The following is a 21,694-nucleotide window of genomic DNA, read 5'->3' on the forward strand; positions in this document are numbered from 1 at the left end:
AGTATTTAAGAAAGAAAATAATTATTTCTCTGCCAAGCCAAAGCAAAAGTGTTAATCAGACATGAATGTACTTCTTGTAATTGTTGTTCTTTTGTCCCACGAAGAACAAACTCCGAGTTAATGTTTGATCCAAAAATTCAGTCCACAAACAGAGAATGCAGGATGCAGTGTGATCATGTGTACTAGTGCATCTCAAAAAATTAGAATACCATGAAAAAGTTCCTTTTTTTCATAATTTAATTCAAAAAGGTAAACTTTCATATATTCTATATTCATTACATGTAAAGTGAAATATTTAAAGCCTTTTTTGTTTTAATTTTGATGATTATGGCTTATAGCTCATGAAAATCATAAATCCAGTATCTCAAATTATTAGAATATTCCCTAAGATCAATCAAAAAAAGGATTTACAATACAGAAATGTCCAACTTCTGAAAAGTATATTCATTTATACACTCAATACTTGGTTGGGGCTCCTTTACCATGAATTACTGTATCAATGCAGTGTGGCATGGAGGTGATCAGTCTGTGGCCCTGCTGAGGTGTTATTGAAGCCCAGGTTGCTTTGATAGTGGCCTTCAGCGTATCTGTATTTTTGGGACGGGTGTTTCTCATCTTCCTCTTGACAATACCCCCTAGATTCTCGATGGGGTTCAGGTCAGGCAAGTTGGCTGGCCAATCAAACACAGTAATATCATGGTCAGCAAACCATTTGGTAGTAGTTTTGGCACTGTGGGTAGGTGCTAAGTCCTGCTGGAAAAGGAAATTGGCATCTCCAAAAAACTTGTCAGCAGATGGAAGCATGAAGTGCTCTAAAATCTCCTGGTAGATGGCTGTGTTGACTTTGGACTTGATAAAATACAGTGGACCAACACCAGCAGATGACATGGCACCCCAAATCATCACAGATTGTGGAAACTTCACACTGGGCTTCAAACCCCTTGGATTCTGTGCCTCTCCACTCTTCCTCCAGACTCTAGAACCGTGATTTCCAAATTAAATGCAAAATGTACTTTCATCTGAAAAGAGGACTTTGGACCACTGAGCAACAGTCCATTTCTTTCTCTTCTTAGCCCAGATAAGACACTTCTGACATTTGTCTCTGGCTTAGGAGTAGCTTGATATTAGGAATGCAAAAGTCGTATCCCCTTTCTTGAAGATGTCTGTTCGTGATGGGTCTTGATACACTGACACCAGCCTCAGTCCACTCCTTGTGAAGCTCTCCCAAGTTCTTGAATCAACTTTTCTCGACAATCCTCTCAAGACTGCGGCCATCCCTGTTGCTTGTGCACCTTTTCCAGCCACCCTTTTCAGCAATGACCTTTTGTGGCTTACCCTCCTTGTGGAGGGCATCAGTGATCATCTTCTGGACAACAGTCAAGTCAGCAGTCTTCCCCATAATTGTGGTTGTGTGTACTGAATTAGACCGAGAGATACACTGTGTTCATACCAGTGGCGGCTGGTAGTCTTTCAAACAGGGGAGGCTGGTTGGTTACGATATTTCCAGATTTTAAAAGAAAAAAACACATCAATTTTGCCCATACTCTTGCCTCTGATCTGGCTGATTGTTGGCAGGGTCACAAACTGTGAAATAACAGGTTCTTTTGGCCCATTAGCCTACTGTCCAATATACATGATGGTAGTGTTGGGGGTATATTTTAATATTTTATATTTTAAAATTGTGGCATGTGGCATGTTGTTTAAAAATTGATCATTATTGAAAGCAGCTCTTTGTCAGGAACCTCAGCAGTAACAGCAGCGTGTTCTGGAATAGGCACAAGCACTGACCTTGGGGAGCCAAACATAGAGCTGGGTGCCACACATTTCATTCAATGACACTTTCCCTATATTTTACTTATTTTGACTGAGAAATGTTTTATTGAGAATTTTGATAACCCTTCACTTTTAATCCAGGTCTGTAGTGTGAAATGTTCTCAGCTGTGTTTTTGTTTAAAAATGTTTTCCAAATTGTAGCTGTGTTTAATTCATCTCATCTCATTATCTCTAGCCGCTTTATCCTTCTACAGGGTCGCAGGCAAGCTGGAGCCTATCCCAGCTGACTACGGGCGAAAGGCGGGGTACACCCTGGGCAAGTCGCCAGGTCATCACAGGGCTGACACATAGACACAGACAACCATTCACACTCACATTCACACCTACGGTCAATTTAGAGTCACCAGTTAACCTAACCTGCATGTCTTTGGACTGTGGGGGAAACCGGAGCACCCAGAGGAAACCCACGCAGACACGGGGAGAACATGCAAACTCCGCACAGAAAGGCCCTCGCCAGCCACGGGGCTCGAACCCGGACCTTCTTGCTGTGAGGCGACAGCGCTAACCACTACACCACCGTGCCGCCCTGTTTAATTCGTATCCAGAAAAATATATATTCCAATATAATATACTCAGCATAAACATTTTAAATAGATTCTATATTTTTGGTCCATCCATGACATATTACTAAAGTAGCCTATTTACTGTTTTTGATGTGGGTCACTTGCTGTTAGCCAATTCACTTTCTCGTACCAGGAGAGCTGAAAGGAACGAGTATTATTCCCTACCTTTTTCACCAAGTCAATTTGAGGCGTTGGTCTACCCTGCTCTTTAATTTTAATTTTTTCCTCGAAAGGAAGACTGGCAAATGGCTTCGCCAAAATTAAATCAGCAATGCTTGGCATCCGTGTGCATCTTTCTTGCTAGCTGACTAGCCCCCTCAAGTTCAAGTTCAGTCACTCAAATAAACGAAATTTCCGGAACTAAGATAGCAAACTTGACAACACTATATTTACACTTTATTTACAATGAAAATATATACAAACTAAAAAAGCTGGTAGAAACCGTATGTAATGAATGAAATCGAAATGTAAGCCGATCTCTTACAATACACCACTTGCGAATCCGCATGGGACTGAACTGAGATTCACCGCTGCCTGTCTATAGTTGAAACGAGCTGTCAATCAAAGAAAATATCCGGCCGCTTTCACCAATCACCAGTCTCCTCGCGGAAAGCTTTGCCATGTCCCTCCCACTGTGAGGCTGGGAGTCTGTGGGCGGGCATTTTCGCAGTATTTGTCCAATAACCGTCTTGCATTTCGAGATTGAAAAGCGCATAGCTCCCAAATGCTATTGAAGTCCACTGAGGCTGGGAGTCCGGTGGGCAGGCGTTTTCGCAGTATTTGTCCAATAATCGTCTTGCATTTTGATATTGAAAAGTGCATAGCTCCCAAATGCCATTGAAGTCCACTGAGGCTGGGCTGCATCGCGCTGTCACGAGGGGGAAAAACTCACGCACACATTAGGCGAACTGGGGAAAGTTATAACGGAATGATTTCGCACTGTAGTTGGGTTGAGCACATATATTTCTATGATTCTGGATCTGAAATAGCAATGTTATAAGGTCGACTATAACATAAGCCTAGCGCAATTCATCCTACACGATGTTCGTCATTTTTAGAGGAGGCTGAGCCTCCCTCGTTGTCTTAGAGCAATCGCCCGTGCTTCATACTGTTTTACTCACACTCGAAATGAAATATTCTAATATTTTGAGATGGGCTTTGTTTTTGTAGTGTATGCCATACTGATTAAAATTAAAATAGAAAAATGATTGAAACATTTTAGTTTATGTGTAATGAGTCTATAATATATAACATTTTCACTTTCTTAAATAACTGATGGAAAATATTGAACTTTTTCACAATTTTCTGAGATGCACTAGTGTGTGTGTGTGTGTGTGTGTGTGTGTGTGTAATGCGTGCGTGTGTTTTCTACTCATGTAGCTCTTTGTCAGATCAGCACAGTGTAAGTGTTAACAAGGAACTGAGAATATAATATGGATGACGAAAACCTGATGCAGGTTTCTAGTGCAGGAATGCAGATGGTTTGCACGTGCACTGATCTCACTGCGACATCCTGCTCACAAGCCCTTATTGATGTGAAAGATGAGGGCGGTATGACGTCACTTGACAACTCAAACGAGGAAACGAACAGGCTACAAACGTGAGACAATGATATTTACTTAAGTCCGAGACCACCCTGAGCAAATCATGAGCATATGATCTTTTTGACTCTGTTGAACTTTAGACGATACACACCCAGTGTTGACGAAATGTAGAGGTTTAATATTTCATGGTTAAGGTTTTTTTTTTTCCTTGTTTGCATCATAACATGACAGTTTCACCAGGAAACTTTGACCGAGGCAGCATTCTTCGAGCCGTCCTGATAACAGACCATGGTCCATAATGACCAGCTCCTGACTAGTTTTGCACAATCGTTGACATTACCCATTACCTCCATCATCATTATATAGTTCAGCAAGCAGTTCAAGTGCCTTTATCATGAGCTTTATCGTATCGCTGAGCTGTTTGGTAGTTGACTGGCTTGGGCATGTAATTGCACCTTGAAGTGGTCTCTTTCTTGAAGGTCTGCTTTTTAAACACAGGCGTACCGTTTCTAAAGACATGATCAAACACATTATGTAATGTGTCCAAACAGTGGAATGGTTTGGAGTTGTCACAAAATCATGCCACGCTGTTTACGGATTATCAGGTTAACAGTAGTGAGCGATAAGGTGACAGGTTACTGTTTAGTTTCTGCACGTGTGAGACACGCAAGCGCAATTTCAGCAACAGGTGGCAAGATTTTCTCAACAATTGTAAATGTAACTTTTTCTTGGAACAACACTTTCCTTGATACATTAAGTACGCCATGAATGACATTTGGATGTTTGAAGATTCATATTTGGATTCAATTTAGAATATGTAAATATCTTTTGTGTACAATGATAAAGCTGTCCTTTTTGCCCTGAAAGAGACCAGAGGATACTGCCACGACTTACACAGGACTTGCTGCAGCCAAGACACAAGACGCGCTTGCTTCAAAGGACAAACCTGGAAATGCTAACAAAGGTGGTCCACCTGGAAGTTAGCATTCCAGCTGTTTTGTACACTATATGTACTGGATGGAAGCTAAATGTCACATATGCCAACATGTATATTTTCCCTGACATGTGTTCGAATAATGAGCATGCAAAATATTTCAAAATGCGAGCTCCAAGAGATATTGTCATGCAAGATACTGACAATTATGATTATGACGATGACTGGCAGTGTCTAATAAAAACAGAGGCATATGATAAACATGAAATGTGACTGTTTTATTTGAGCACAACTTTGTGTATTATTAAATTTTTTTTTTAAGTTTTACTATAATATGACCACCATTTTCTACAGTGTCTTGCAAAAGAATTTGTCTTGTTTTGTTGATGGAACTCAAATGGATTTTTTGGAGGGTTAGAACCATTTGATTTACACAACGTCTACTACTTTAAAGATGATATTTATTTATTTATTTATTGTGGCACAAACAGTAATTAATTAAGATGAAAAAACAGAAATCTGGAGTGTGCATAGGTATTCATCCTCTTTCATATGAAACCCCTAAATAAGAGCTGGTCCAACCAATTCACTTCACAAGTCACATAATTAGTTGATTTTCAATCAGTGGGAAGACAAATCAGGTGTCAGTGGACACCCTGTTTTATTTAAAGAACAGGGATCTATCAAAGTCTGATCTTCACAAAACATGTTTGTGGAAGTGTATCATGGCACGAACAAAGGAGATTTCTGTGGACCTCAGAAAAAGCATTGTTGATGCTCACCAGGCTGGAAAAGGTTACAAAACCATCTCTAAAGAGTTTGGACTCCACCAATCCACAGTCAGACAGATTGTGTACAAATGGAGGAAATTCAAGACCATTGTTACCCTCCCCAGGAGTGGTCGACCAACAAAGATCACTCCAAGAGCAAGGCGTGTAATAGTCGGCGAGGTCACAAAGGACCTCAGGGTAACTTCTAAGCAACTGAAGGCCTCTCTCACATTGGCTAATGTTCGTGTTCATGAGTCCACCATCAGGAGAACACTGAACAACAATGGTGTGCATGGCAGGGTTGCAAGGAGAAAGCCACTGCTCTCCAAAAAGAACATTGCTGCTCATTTGCAGTTTGCTAAAGATCATGGGGACAAGCCAGAAGGCTATTGGAAAAATGTTTTGTGGATGGATGAGACCAAAATAGCTGGGGGTGTGGCTATTTTATGGAATATGAACTATGACCCTATGGTTAAAGTTGTGCGTCTTAATGTGGACTGGGCCATTGGTCTTGAAGTTAAATGCAATGGAAAGATTTTTATTATTCTTAGTATATATGCTCCATACGAATTATATGATCATGTTGATGAATATGTCAGTAGGCTTGCTTTTGTAAAATCCTTTATTGAAGATAACAACTTGTCTTGCATCTATGTTTTGGGTGATTTTAATTCAGACTTGACAGATAATAAGTCGTTGTTTGCTAAACATATGTTAATGACGATTCTCGGACTGAGGTCCGTGGTAGATTCACCCACACCATGGAAGTCTGGGTGCAGGTTACTTAATTTATCCAAGTCCTGCTTGGCCAGCCAGCTCTCCTGAATGCACAAGATATCACAATCGTCCAGAAGTGTATCCACAACCAGTCACCTTGCCTTGTTTGCAGCTGTGTGTCCTACTTGGAGACCACGAGAGTTGTAGGACACCACCTGCATTATGAGTCTGTGTTATTCCCGTTTGGGCTGCTGGTCTCCTCAGTCTCCGCTAACGCCCGTAGAGACTGCGGACGCTCCTGCACCAGGGACCGACAGACCCTCACTCTCTTCTAGGCAGGGCAATCCCCCTCCGATTCTCTCTGGGTGATTCGCCCCACCAGTTGCTCCTCTAGTACGGCGAGGCTCGAAGTAAAGTCTGACGACTGACCCAGCAGACCAAAACAGGGGATTATACATTTTCTTCCAGTCGCCCCATTCAGCTGTACCGCAAAAGGAGCTATATCTACTGCGTGAAGTCTCTATTTTCCTACTCTTCACCTCATGGTTCATCTGTCCTTGTAGAAAGAGACAGAGAGTATCTGCATCAAGGTTCGAATTGAATCTCGTAGCAAATACACTGATCATCTTCATTTTTACAGTAGACAGTTCCACATTGTTGGTCATGGCAGTCCCAGTAATGGCAGTTTTTTTCTGTGTATACCTAACTTGAAGTTTCACAACACGAGATTTAACAGCATGCCGGTGATCAGAGTTCTCTAGGACTGCCTTTCGTTTGCAGCCATCCCTCACCACAGTACTCCAGCTAGCAGAGGTGGGGACTTGGGGACTTGGACTCGAGTCGACTCGAGTCACTGTTTTCATGACTTGTGACTTGACTTGACAAAACATGAAAATACTTGAGACTTGACTCGGACTTGGAAGTTTAAGACTCGGGACTTGACTTGACTTGACACACGATGACTTGAGTGACTTGAGTGTTATTTCCATCGTGTTTTTATTGTGAAAATAAAATGTAATATGCACATACTTCAGTAATTTTGATTGCACTGCCGTTGCGTTGTCACTGCCCTGTCCATCAGGCACGCTCTCTGCGTGGGCTATATACCGGCACGCCCCATGCCACGATGTGTTCACAGATTTCACATCATATCATCATGTCAGCCATTTCAAGAGTCATCATTTTCGGCTTCAAGGGCTACTGCCTAGAAGGTAACCGACGAACGGCGCAGTGCAAGATTTGCAACGTGACGATTTCTGACAGCCAGACCACGACCTCCAATTTCGTCCGGCATTTGAAGATCCATTCTGCCCAGTAAGTTTATTAATGTGTTGTTATTTGGTGATAGCAGCTAAACTCCTCGTTAGCCAATGTTAGCCACGAGAGTGAGCGGTAGGAGGATTTTAGCCGTTGCAGATGTAGCTAGGGATTCAGTTTATTATTGTGAAATTCTTATGTGAATGCTGGTAAGCAATGTAGTTACGTCAAGTTTAATGATATTGTATATCAGTAGTAGTAAGTTGATTGTGCACTTTGCAGTCGTGATGCTGAATAACATAAGCAGCTTCCTACCCTGTTGTTCTGTTTCAGGGTTAAGCTAATGGTCAGCTTGTGAACATGTACACGTTCATGAGCAGTACAAATTCGTGTAAATGTGTTCGTGTACATTAGCCAGACTGTCCATAGGGCATAGAGGCAGGGGAGTTTATCATAGCCGTTTGAAATAGCAGTGCAGCAACCTGCACATTTTTTTCGTCACACTACCCGATCAAAAAAGAAAAGAAAACTCCGTCCCACTGCCTATCATGCACTATTGAAAAAAGCGCCACGATTTGGATTCCCCGGCATGCCACTCGCTGTTTGAATACAGGCTAGCAGCAATACTAAACTCTGCAAAATAGGCTGACTGTGCGCGGGAGTCTCGGTTCCCGCTGTAACACAGTGTTACGAAAATAAATTGTGCAGTCATCCAAACCGTGAATTTACATTTAGTATATCAGGCTACCAGGCCGCCAAAACAATGGTTTGAATGACTACAATTTAGAGAGCACAACTCTGTAACTGAACAGGTGCATTGGATATTTCCCAGTGAGGTTATTTAAAAAGTCTCTGGGTAATTGTTCAAGGAAAGATGAATCCCGCGCACTGTCCTTTCCGTATTGTTCCCGAAACGTTGCACTTGTGGTAAGGAGGACAGTGCGTTAGCCACGACCGAAACGTTGTGAGCAAAGTTCCTGTGGAAAGGAATGCATGGGATGCATATTTCATTTAACATTTATTTTCATAACAATCTATTATAGCGGGAACCAAGACTCCCGCGCCAAAGTCGTTCTATATGTCCCCGCTCCGCACAGGCTGAGGCAGCCTCGGAGAGGGAGAGAGCGCTTTTGCACACACCTCTGTAGCTTGTCATATGGGGTAAGATGATGTCACTTTTGCACGGGCGAACAGGTCTTCTTTTTGAGACCTAAATTATGTCTGACACATTTCTCTATCCTTTGTTTTTTTTTTTTTACTGGCGCAAACATACATCGAAGTCACTTCAGGTTTCTCCACGTGTATCTTATTATTAATAATCATCTCATCTGACGTGATTAGAGATTGGAGGAGCTCATGCCCCTGTTAACCCAAGGTGTCGTCCTACCCTCTTTTAACTACGCACATAACAGAATGCCAATTCTCTGTTTATTTTTCTTGTTGGCTGATGACAATGTGAGAAACTTGGTTGGCTTTCAATCTTGCAATCAATTTTGCCATCAATAAATAACTTTGTGACATTAATACTGTTTTGTTTTATGTATTTTACAGAACATGAGTATTTAAAATGCAAATATTTAACAGGTTGGGCACATGTGCCAGGGATGTTTACTGACATTTACTTATGTATTGCCTTTTCAATGTATTAAATTCATATTCTGCTGCTAAAATTACGCCAATACGCCTAAGGTGACTTGACTTGACTTATTATAGGACTTGACTTGACTTGACATAGCCTGTGACTTGACTTGACTTGCCCAAGACAAAAAAGACTTGGGACTTACTTGGGACTTGAAGGTTAAGACTTGAGACTTACTTGAGACTTGCACATGTGTGACTTGGTCCCATCTCTGCCAGCTAGTATGTTCAATCTTCCCCAGAGCTGTTTCACTCCAGGGAGCAGGGGACAAGCCCAGGGATTCACCCTCATTCGTACACTCCTTGTACTGTTGTAGGTCTTTACAGGCAGTAAGGGGAAATCCCCCTGGCTGTAATGATTGATTGAATGTGAGATTCCTGGAAATTCAACGAAACAAGTCTGATCAACCAACTGTCAAGAGCATCTGGAGTTCAGCTCAATGTGACGATTTTCCTGTTCCAATATAAGGTGAGTCAAAAGAATCAAAGCTTACAACCTTATCACGAAATGACCCTATGAACCTTGAACACCTGCAATCAGTAGGAAACTTCAGGTCATTAGCCTCGACTTACACAAAGGTAGTGTGTTTTGTTTGATTTAACCAAGGTGTGTCAAATCAAATTATTCACATCTCCAGAATGGAGCCTTACAGTAAAGTGCATCAGCATATCCCTTTGCTTGTCCTGTTCTCCTTTTGTGGTCTGGATTTTAAAAATCTCATCTCATTATCTCTAGCCGCTTTATCCTGTTCTACAGGGTCACAGGCAAGCTGGAGCCTATCCCAGCTGACTATAGGCGAAAGGCGGGGTACACCCTGGACAAGTCGCCAGGTCATCACAGGGCTGACACATAGACACAGACAACCATTCACACTCACATTCACACCTACGGTCAATTTAGAGTCACCAGTTAACCTAACCTGCATGTCTTTGGACTGTGGGGGAAACCGGAGCACCCGGAGGAAACCCACGCGAACACTGGGAGAGCATGCAAACTCCGCACAGAAAGGCCCTTGTCGGCCACGGGGCTCGAACCCGGACCTTCTTGCTGTGAGGCAACAGCGCTAACCACTACACCACCGTGTCGCCCCCTACTGTATATGTCATTGAAAATAGTACAAAAACAACATATCAGATGTTGAAAGTGAGAAATTTTATTGTTTTTTGAAAAATATCTGCTCATTTTGAATTTGATGTCAGCAACACGTTTCCAAAAAGTTGGGACAGGGGCATGTTTACCACTGTGTTGCATCACCTCTACTTTTAACAACACTCTGTAAATGTTTGGGAACTGAGGAGACCAATTGCTGTAGTTCTGAAAGAGAAATGTTGTCTCATTCTTGCCTGATATACTCAGGCAATGCTCGGGCAGTGACCTCCCCGCAGTTGTTGCTAAAATTGGTGACGTTCTGTTTTGTCCCGGGTTTTAGTAATTGCCTGAGCCGAGCAGTAATGGCGGAGTATTGAGTATGGAGAAAATGGAGAATGAGTGGACCAGCTGTTTGATTTCTTCACTGGATATTGCTGCCATCTCACCCTTACATGGAAGAAGCGAATGAATGGTGAACTGAACGAACAACTGAAAGTCAGATTGTTTCAAAACAATCGGCCACAAGACCGGCCTTCAAGAAGTGAGAATGCAGACAGGTAAGCTCCGACTCTCATTTGGATATAAAACAACAAAAACATGTTGTTTACCTGCATTTACCGTAGATTAATACATGTAACTTGTATTGTGTGTTTAAGTTACTGGTATAAGATTATTTAATTTGCTTCAGAATGTGATTGTCTCAGTTCATCTGATTATTTAATGAGCCTTTTACGTTTTATCAGTGAAAATGTATGCATGTACATGTATGTTGCATAAGTTATAACACCTACAGTGCCTTGCAAAAGTATTCATACCCCTTGAACTTTTTCACATTTTTCCACCTTACAACCACGAACTTAAAAGTTTTTTATTGAGATTTTATGTGATAGACCAACACAGAGTAGCACATAATTGTGAAGTGAAACGAAAATGATAAATGGTCTTCAAAATTTTAAACAAATAAAATCTGAAAAATGTGATGTGCATTAGTATTCAGCCCCCGTGTCAATACTTTGTAGAGCCACCTTTTGCTGCAATTACAGCTGCAAGTCTTTTGTGGTATGTCTCTACCAGCTTTGCACATCTAGACACTGAAATTTTTGCCCATTCTTCTTTGCAAAATACATCAAGCTCAGCCAGATTGGATGGAGAGCGTCTGTGAACAGCAATTTTCAAGTCTTGCCACAGATGCTCAATGGGATTTAGGTCTGGACTTTGACTGGGCCATTCTAACACATGAATATTCTTTGATCTAAACCATTCCATTGTAGCTCTGGCTGTATGTTTAGGGTCATTGTCTTGCTGGAAGGTGAATCTCCTTCCCAGTCTCAAGTCTTTTGCAGCCTCCAACAGGTTTTCTTCCAGGATTGCCCTGTATTTAGCTCCATCCATCTTCCCATCAACTCTGACCAGCTTCCCTGTCCCTGCTGAAGAAAAGCATCCCCATAGCATGATGCTGCCACCACCATGTTTCACAGTGGGGATGGTGTGTGCAGGGTGACGAGCAGCATTAGTTTTCCACCACACATAGCGCTTTGCATTTAGGCCAAAAAGTTCAACTTTGGTCTCATCTGACCAAAGCACCATCTTCAACATGTTTGCTGTGTCCCCTACATGGCTTCTGGCAAACTGCAAATGGGACTTCTTATGCCTGTCTTTCAACAATGGCTTTCTTCTTGCCACTCTTCCAAAAAGGCCAGATTTGTGGAGTGTACGACTTATAGTTGTCCTGTGCACAGATTCTCCCACCTGAGCTGTGGATTTCTGCAGCTCCTCCAGAGTGATCATGGGCCTCTTGGCTGCTTCTCTGACCAGTGCTCTCCTTGCTCGCTCTGTCAGTTTAGGTGGATGGCCATGTCTTGGTAGGTTTGCGATTGTGCCATACTTTTTCCATTTTTGAATGATGGATTGAACAGTGCTTCTTGAGATGTTCAGAGCTTGGGATTTTTTTTATAACCTAACCCTGCTTTAAACTTCTCCAGAACTTTATCCCTGACCTGTCTGGTGAGTTCTTTGGTCTTCATGATGCTGTTTGTTCTTCAGTGTTCTCTAACAAACCACTGAGGCCTTCACAGAACAAGTGTATTTATGCTGAGAGTAAATTACACACAGTAGGACACTCTTAACTAATTAGATGACTTCTGAAGGCAATTGATTGCACTGGATTGTATTTAGAGGTATCAGAGTACAGGGGGCTGAATACTAATGCACACCACATTTTTCAGATTTTTATTTGTTTAAAATTTTGAAGACCATTTATCATTTTCGTTTCAGTTCACAATTATGTGCTACTCTGTGTTGGTCTATCACATAAAATCTCAATAAAAAACTTTTAAGTTCGTGGTTGTAATGTGGAAAAATGTAAAAAAGTTCAAGGGGTATGAATACTTTTGCAAGGCTCTGTATCCTGTTTTAATGAGAGTCAACCCACAATCAGTGAAGTCAAATCAGTTGTAGTTGAACAAGTTGGTCACGGTATTTCTTACTTTCACCATACATTTTTATTTATATGACTTTAGTCTATAGCTGTAAAAGGCCTCGGCCTTAAAACCGGTTCCTGCTGTGATGCCACACACTTGGGGCTGGCTGGCTCAGCGGGGCAGCTTGAATGCCAACTTTGCGGTCGATTTTAACTCTCAAAAATATATTTTTTTAATTCCCATTTATACAGCATACAAGAGTCAAGGGTGGAGATACTATCCACTCAGAAATGTATTTAAAAATAAAGGCTCTGCTTATCTCCTTTAAGTCAAAGTAAAGATCCCACTGGTGAAATGTTACTCCAATACAAGTGGAAGTTCATCCATCCATCCATTATCTGTAGCCGCTTATCCTGTCCTACAGGGTCACAGGCTAGCTGGAGCCTATCCCAGCTGACTATGGGCAAGAGGCGGGGTACACCCTGGACAAGTCGCCAGGTCATCACAGGGCTGACACATAGACACAGACAACCATTCACACTCACATTCACACCTACGCTCAATTTAGAGTCACCAGTTAACCTAACCTGCATGTCTTTGGACTGTGGGGGAAACCGGAGCACCCGGAGGAAACCCACGCGGACACGGGGAGAACATGCAAACTCCACACAGAAAGGCCCTTGTCGGCTGCTGGTCTCAAACCCAGGACCTTCTTGCTGTGAGGCGACAGTGCTAACCACTACACCACCGTGCCGCCACAAGTGGAAGTTGTACAGTCAATTTTTTACTTAAGTACTGAATTAGTTTCTTTTCAAAATACTTAAGTATTAAAAGTACCGTACATTTTCTGTCAATGCATTGTTGTATTATTGCCACAACGCTTACAAAACCTAACGCCTCTGAAACGACTGGATTTACTGACTAGCTTGTAGAAACTGTAGAATAAACACCTGGTAGAATGCTACAAAATGAAACAACTGAACTGAAAAAGAGCCATTGTCTTTCATTTATTATTATTATTATTATTATTATTAAAATTGTCACACAAAGCAGCACGGTAGTGTTCTGACGCAGCTCTGGCAGTGTGTGCACACATGTTGTCACAGTCCGGTCTAGTCCATCCACGCCATAGATTGTGGGACTTCCACGCCGGATCCAGGACAGGAATTCAGTCCTGCCTTGCTGAAGGCCATATCCTGAAGCAGCACTCCCATACCTGCTACCACCCCTCTCCCCAGTGTTGCCAGATTGGGCAGTTTTGAATTCTACTTTGCAGGGAAAAAATGGCTTGGGCTGGTTGACAAAAATTGGGCGGGTTTGATGTTAGTTCGGCGGGTTTTTATCAGATGTTTATAAATATTTTGCACCAACGTTCTGTGTGAGAATGCAGCCAGAGACACTTGTATAGCCTTAGAAGGACTTTGATGCAGCACATTCTATGTACTATCTATGTCCACTAGTCTACATCCAATCCAATCCATATTAAACACTTCTGTGACCCAATCAGAGATCATGGGCATCACACGACACAGAGTGCAGTTAGTGAACGACGGACAGTCAAGATGCCAAAGTGGGCAAAATACAAAAAAAAGTACAGTACAAAGTTGAGTACGTTCGAGCAAACATGAAGCTGGAGAAGCCAAATTGAGCCAAAAATACAGAAAGCCAGCAGTTGCGTTTGAGAAACACAACTCCTTTCAGCGCTAATTGCAGCAGGTTACACCAACACAAAAGAATAAACCTGAGTCCTCTTTGTTCTCTGAGGACACAAGAACGTTAAATATTTCCACACCTTTTATTAACCAAGTTTGTATGTGCATAGTTTTTTTTACAGGGTGTGTGTGTGTGTGGTGGGGTTAAATAAGGATCTCACTAGTGATGCAGTTACTCCAGATGAGGAAGGGGGAGGTATTACACCTGAGTTTCCATGGGATGCCGATCTCACAGGATTCATCTGTGGGGCAGGGCGATATTTCTGCTCTTTCTATTCATCTGTATCTCAGTTCTCTCCTTATAACTCACAGACACACACCGAACAGACACCACTGGCTCAGGTGAGCATTGTTTTTTCTTTCATCTCATTTCCTTTTGTACCATTATAATAAATATGTTCTACTATAGACACAAATGTACTCTCTTAACTCTTAAGTCTCTCACATGTGTTTTAATCCTCATCCTTGATGTTTTTGCATCTCAATTTGCATCTTTTTGTTCGATTTTAGAGTCCAGGCTTAAGCAGGTCATGAATCAGACTCCAGTGCCAAGAGCACTATGACATTTTCATAAAGCCTCCTTACAGTCTGTCAGGCTTGAACAAACAAAGAATAACAGATTTGAGTTTCCCACTCATCTGCTTTGTGATCATGCTGCATAATACATCTTGACTGTACATTGGACTAAAGACGTAATCACTAATGTAACCCTGTACAAAATTTTCCTTTAAAAAAAAAAAAGTTTCATTTGATCTCAGTCATGGATTTGGTTTCAACAGACATTTGTGTCGAATCATTCTGTACTGTTCAGAGTATTGTAACATATTTTTCTCTATCTAATTGTACTTTCTCAGCTCATTCGTAGGGTTGAATTGTTTTCTTTTTCCTTGGCTGTTTGCTGACCGTTAAGATTTCAGCACAATGTTCCGTAAGTCTTCTTCGATCACTTGTTCATTTGGTTCTTGAGGAAACTATGCCGACATGACGACTAATTTTTCTGGAAAAGAGAAAGATGAAGCAGAAAGCGCTTCGTTTTACGCAGTCATTAAAAGTGTCATCGTGAACTCATTGGGAGTACACAAGTGCCTCGTTAGAATATTTCCGGTTTGATAAAAGATTTCCATTTGATCTAGATTCTTAAGACTTTTCAATTTTATTGTGTGGAACATGAGCCCAATGCTTGAAGTAAAGATAGATGGATGAATGAATGACGCTGCAGTAGTGTTTAAAATGGGTGGTACAGTGGTCCTGGGTTTGAACCTGTCACTCGATGGGGGTCTTTCTGTGTGGAGTTTGCATTTTAATTGGAAGCAAAACACCCTGAGCTAGGATGTGTGGATCTATTAAACTTGGAGAATAATATAAGAAAAAAAAAGGATATGACTAAGTACAATAATTGGTCTATTTAATGTAACTGTAATCTGATGAGGCAGCACTGTGGTGTAGTGGTTAGCACTGTTGCCTCAGAGCAAGAAGGTTCTGGGTCCGAGCTCAGTGGCCAACAGGGGCCTTTCTGTGTGGAGTATGTACGCTCTCTCCGTGTCTGCGTGGGTTTCCTCTGGGTGCTCTGGTTTCCCCCACAGTCCAAAGACATGCAGGTTAGGCTAACTGGTGGCTCCAAATTGACCGTGAGTGTGAATTGTTGTTTCTGCGATGATTTGGCAACTTGTTCAAGATATACCCCACGTCTTGCCCATAATCAGCTGAGAGAGGCTCCAGCTTGCCCGCAACCCTACACAGAATAAGCAGTTACAGATAATGGATGAAAGAAAGCCATACAGGTTGTTACCAGGAAATAAAAAAAAGCCAAAAGACATTTTTCTCTCTTATTAACTGCAAAAAAAAGTTGTTTATATATTAATGTGATTAATGGCTGCTATAATGTAAGTGATGACAAGAAACTAATATTCCACAACATTAAATGCGAGTATCACAGGACAAAATGTACATCATGTTGTTCCTTAATAAACTAAAAACATAGTCGCTGAAAAATTGCTGTCCGATAAGAGGAAGAAAACACAAACATGATGTGGAAAAGCCATGGTTAGAGAAGTAGCTTTGGGACCAAAGGTTACCAGTTTGACTCCCTGGACTGCAGGAATGGCTGAAGTGCCCTTGAACAAGGCACCTAACCCCAAACTGCTCCCCAGGCTGCTCTCTGGGTATGTTTACCTCTGGATAAGAGCATCTGCTAAATGCCTGCAATGTAATGTAACATAATGTAATGAAAAATAAATAAATAGTAAAGTTACACTGACCGATGGTGAAATAGGCATGACGCCACTGTGTTTTATTACTTAGTAATCTTACACAAGGCAAAAAGTAGTTGAACCTGGTTATTGTTTCACTAAAAGTTGACCTTTGTCTGGGATGATTATGTGGTTTATGAACCCAGTCATCCATCACCTCTTATTACACATGGAAAACATGCAAACTCCACACAGAAAGGCCCTCATCAGGCCACTGGGCTCGAACCTAGAACCTTCTTGCTCTGAGGCACCAGTGCTAACCACTGACACCACCGTGCCACCTCATCAGATTACAGTTACATTAAATAGACCAATTATTGTACTTGGTCATATCTGGTTTAAGAACCAGGGCTGGTTTTACAATGAACTACCTTATTTGCAATACCGGAATTATTCTTATAAATAGACCATGAATGAGCAACAGATAAGAGATAAGAACAGGCAAAGCAGAGAATATTTCCAGGATAGCATACAGTTGGGTCCATAAATATTTGGACAGAGACAACATTTTTCTAATTTTGGTTCTGTACATTACCACAATGAATTTTGAACAAAACAATTCAGATGCAGTTGAAGTTCAGACTTTCAGCTTTAATTCAGTGGGTTGAACAAAATGATTGCATAAAAATGGCATTTTTTGGCATTTTTTAAACACAATCCCTTCATTTCAGGGACTCAAAAGTAATTGGACAAATTAAATAATTGTAAATAAAATGTTCATTTCTAATACTTGGTTGAAAACCCTTTGTTGGCAATGACTGCCTGAAGTCTTGAACTCATGGACATCACCAGACACTGTGTTTCCTCCTTTTTAATGCTCTGCCAGGCCTTTACTGCAGCGGTTTTCAGTTGCTGTTTGTTTGTGGGCCTTTCTGTCTGAAGTTTAGTCTTTAACAAGTGAAATGCATGCTCAATTGGGTTGAGATCAGGTGACTGACTTGGCCATTCAAAAATATTCCACTTCTTTGCTTTAATAAACTCCTGGGTTGCTTTGGCTTTATGTTCTGGGTCATTGTCCATCTGTATTATGAAATGCCGACCAATCAGTTTGGCTGGATTTGAGCACACAGTATGTCTCTGGATACCTCAGAATTCCTCCGGCTGCTTCTGTCCTGTGTCACATCATCAATAAACACTAGTGACCCAGTGCCACTGGCAGCCATGCATGCCCAAGCCATCACACTGTCTCCACCGTGTTTTACAGATGATGTGGTATGCTTTGGATCATGAGCTGTACCACGCCTTCACCATACTTTTTTCTTTCCATCATTCTGGTAGAGGCTGATCTTGGTTTCATCTGTCCAAAGAATGTTCTTCCAGAACCTTGCTGGCTTTTTTAGATGTTTTTTAGCAAAGTCCAATCTAGTAGCCTGGCAAGCCAGACTAAATGTGAATATTTAGTCTGGTCTCGGTCGTAGACATTTCCGAAGGGTGTGGGTAGGAACAACCCGTTGTCTTTCAAACTGTCTCTATGAGTATAGGCCAACGCTCTGACCAATCAGCGCAACAGTGACTGTGACGTAGTCAGAGCGACAGAAAGCAGTGGGAGAGCCAGCTGGTAGATCAGACTTTTGCCATAGCCGGTCAGCAAAACAGCGAAAACGTCCTTCTTGAAAAGGAATGAGCGGAGAGCCTCTTCCTGCTCATGTTTCAATGAAAACTCCAAGTCTAATTCTTCTAAAACTGATTCCAAAGCGGAGTCAAACGAGCGCTGTTCAATAGCCGTGGCCATCTTTTCTGTTGTGCTTTCTCCAGCGTCGCGCAGCCTTGTCGTCACTCCTGCAAAAGCCCGCCCAAAGAATCCAAACAAAAACCTTGCGTTGTGATTGGCGGGCACGATTTGATGCCCGGGGTGTGTTGTTGATATGGTCCGAGGCTAGACCCACTCGTAGGCAAAAATATTTTTGCCCGCTAGGCGGGTGGGTCTAGTTTACTAGGCTACCAATCTAGCCTTTTTATTCTTGAGGCTTATGAGTGGCTTGCACTGTGCAGTGAACCCTCTGTATTTACTTTCATGCAGTCTTCTCTTAATGGTAGATTTGGATATTGATACACCTACTTCCTGGAGAGTGTTGTTCACTTGGTTGGCTGTTGTGAAGGGGTTTCTCTTCACCATGGAAATTATTCTGCGATCATCCACCACTGTTGTCTTCTGTGGGCATCCAGGTCTTTTTGCATTGATGAGTTCACCAGTGCTTTCTTTCTTTCTCAGGATGTACCAAACTGTAGATTTTGCCACTCCTAATATTGTAGCAATTTCTCGGATGGTTTTTTTTCTGTTTTCGCAGCTTAAGGATGGCTTGTTTCACCTGCATGGAGAGCTCCTTTGACCGCATGTTTTCTTCACAGCAAAATCTTCCAAATGCAAGCACCACACCTCAAATCAACTCCAGGCCTTTTATCTGCTTAATTGAGAATGACATAACGAAGGAATTGCCCGCACCTGCCCACGAAATAGCCTTTGAGTCAATTGTCCAATTACTTTTGGTCCCTTTAAAAACAGGGTGGCACACGTTAAGGAGCTGAAACTCCTACTGTAAACCCTTCATCCAATTTTAATGTGGATACCCTCAAGTGAAAGCTGAAAGTCTGGACTTTATGTCCATGTTCATTATATAACTATAACTTGAATATGTTTCAGTAAACAGGTAAAAAAAGAAAATTTGTGTCAGTGTCCAAATATATATGGACCTAACTGTATGTTAATGATTGTGTGTTTTAGTTTGAGAGAGAGAGAGAGAGAGAGAGCGAGCGTGTGTGTATATTTAGTATGCAGGCGCTTACAAGAAATCGTGTGCACTGATTGGTCGAGAGATTCAGACTATTTCTTGATAATCACCTCGAGCAACTCGGCAAAATGGCGGCCAATCACTTTGTCACCGTAAATGAGGAAGAATTACAAATTAAGAAAGAAAATGCTGTTCCAAAAAGCTCTAAAAATGCTATGAAGTTCAGTCTAAAACTATTCAAAGGTAAGGTGGGATTGTGATTTATTTTATCGATTTCAAAACAAAAGTATTTTACGTGACTCGGCGTAGATAAGTGACAAGTCTGTGCCATGCCGTTATTCCATTTGTACGCCACTTTTGAGGTTTGAAATAAAAGATTTTTAAATGATTTAAAAAAAAAATCACCTGTGCATTTATACTAAAACAATTATCTGCCTCAGGCTCAATGAATATCGGTGAATAATTGTTAAATAAATAAATAAATTTATTTTCTATCCACATTCACTGGATATGAGCAATCGCACGCTCTGATTGGCTACAGTACTACTAGGATATCAGCTCATATACCTTGAGTAGAGAAAAACAAAATGGCGGCGCGTGTTGCTGAACCAACCAAGGATGAAATAAAAACTCTACTCAAAAACAAAACTCCAAAAAATACAAAAAAGCAACAAAATATGGAATAAATATACAACCCCGATTCCAAAAAAGTTGGGACAAAATACAAATTGTAAATAAAAACGGAATGCAATGATGTGGAAGTTTCAAAATTCCATATTTTATTCAGAATAGAACATAGATGACATATCAAATGTTTAAACTAAGAAAATGTATCATTTAAAGAGAAAAATTAGGTGATTTTAAACTTCATGACAACAACACATCTCAAAAAAGTTGGGACAAGGCCATGTTTCCCACTGTGAGACATCCCCTTTTCTCTTTACAACAGTCTGTAAACGTCTGGGGACTGAGGAGACAAGTTGCTCAAGTTTAGGGATAGGAATGTTAACCCATTCTTGTCTAATGTAGGATTCTAGTTGCTCAACTGTCTTAGGTCTTTTTTGTCATATCTTCCGTTTTATGATGCGCCAAATGTTTTCTATGGGTGAAAGATCTGGACTGCAGGCTGGCCAGTTCAGTACCCGGACCCTTCTTCTACACAGCCATGATGCTGTAATTGATGCAGTATGTGGTTTGGCATTGTCATGTTGGAAAATGCAAGGTCTTCCCTGAAAGAGACGTCGTCTGGATGGGAGCATATGTTGCTCTAGAACCTGGATATACCTTTCAGCATTGATGGTGTCTTTCCAGATGTGTAAGCTGCCCATGCCACACGCACTAATGCAACCCCATACCATCAGAGATGCAGGCTTCTGAACTGAGCGCTGATAACAACTTGGGTCGTCCTTCTCCTCTTTAGTCCGAATGACACGGCGTCCCTGATTTCCACAAAGAACTTCAAATTTTGATTCGTCTGACCACAGAACAGTTTTCCACTTTGCCACAGTCCATTTTAAATGAGCCTTGGCCCAGAGAAGATGTCTGCGCTTCTGGATCATGTTTAGATACGGCTTCTTCTTTGAACTATAGAGTTTTAGCTGGCAACGGCGGATGGCACGGTGAATTGTGTTCACAGATAATGTTCTCTGGAAATATTCCTGAGCCCATTTTGTGATTTCCAATACAGAAGCATGCCTGTATGTGATGCAGTGCCGTCTAATGGCCCGAAGATCACGGGCACCCGGTATGGTTTTCCGGCCTTGACCCTTACGCACAGAGATTCTTCCAGATTCTCTGAATCTTTTGATGATATTATGCACTGTAGATGATGATATGTTCAAACTCTTTGCAATTTTACACTGTCGAACTCCTTTCTGATATTGCTCCACTATTTGTCGGCGCAGAATTAGGGGGATTGGTGATCCTCTTCCCATCTTTACTTCTGAGAGCCGCTGCCACTCCAAGATGCTCTTTTTATACCCAGTCATGTTAATGACCTATTGCCAATTGACCTAATGAGTTGCAATTTGGTCCTCCAGCTGTTCCTTTTTTGTACCTTTAACTTTTCCAGCCTCTTATTGCCCCTGTCCCAACTTTTTTGAGATGTGTTGCTGTAATGAAATTTCAAATGAGCCAATATTTGGCATGAAATTTCAAAATGTCTCGCTTTCGACATTTGATATGTTGTCTATGTTCTATTGTGAATACAATATCAGTTTTTGAGATTTGTAAATTATT

The 21,694-nt window shown here is 41.5% G+C and overlaps 1 protein-coding gene across 1 annotated transcript in view; it reads left to right on the forward strand.

Annotated features, from left to right (window-relative positions):
- Nucleotides 1–14,668: 14,668 nt before the first annotated feature.
- The window catches only part of b3galt10.1 (beta-1,3-galactosyltransferase 10, tandem duplicate 1), a 28,125-nt gene continuing 21,099 nt past the window's right edge, over nt 14,669–21,694 (forward strand). Inside the window, exon 1 of the mRNA XM_060911381.1 lies at nt 14,669–14,820. The gene's annotated coding sequence lies outside the window, so the exon portion shown is untranslated. The remainder of the gene's footprint in view (nt 14,821–21,694) is intronic.

The sequence above is a fragment of the Neoarius graeffei genome, chromosome 27, assembly GCF_027579695.1.
Source record: "Neoarius graeffei isolate fNeoGra1 chromosome 27, fNeoGra1.pri, whole genome shotgun sequence".
NCBI lineage: Eukaryota > Metazoa > Chordata > Actinopteri > Siluriformes > Ariidae > Neoarius > Neoarius graeffei.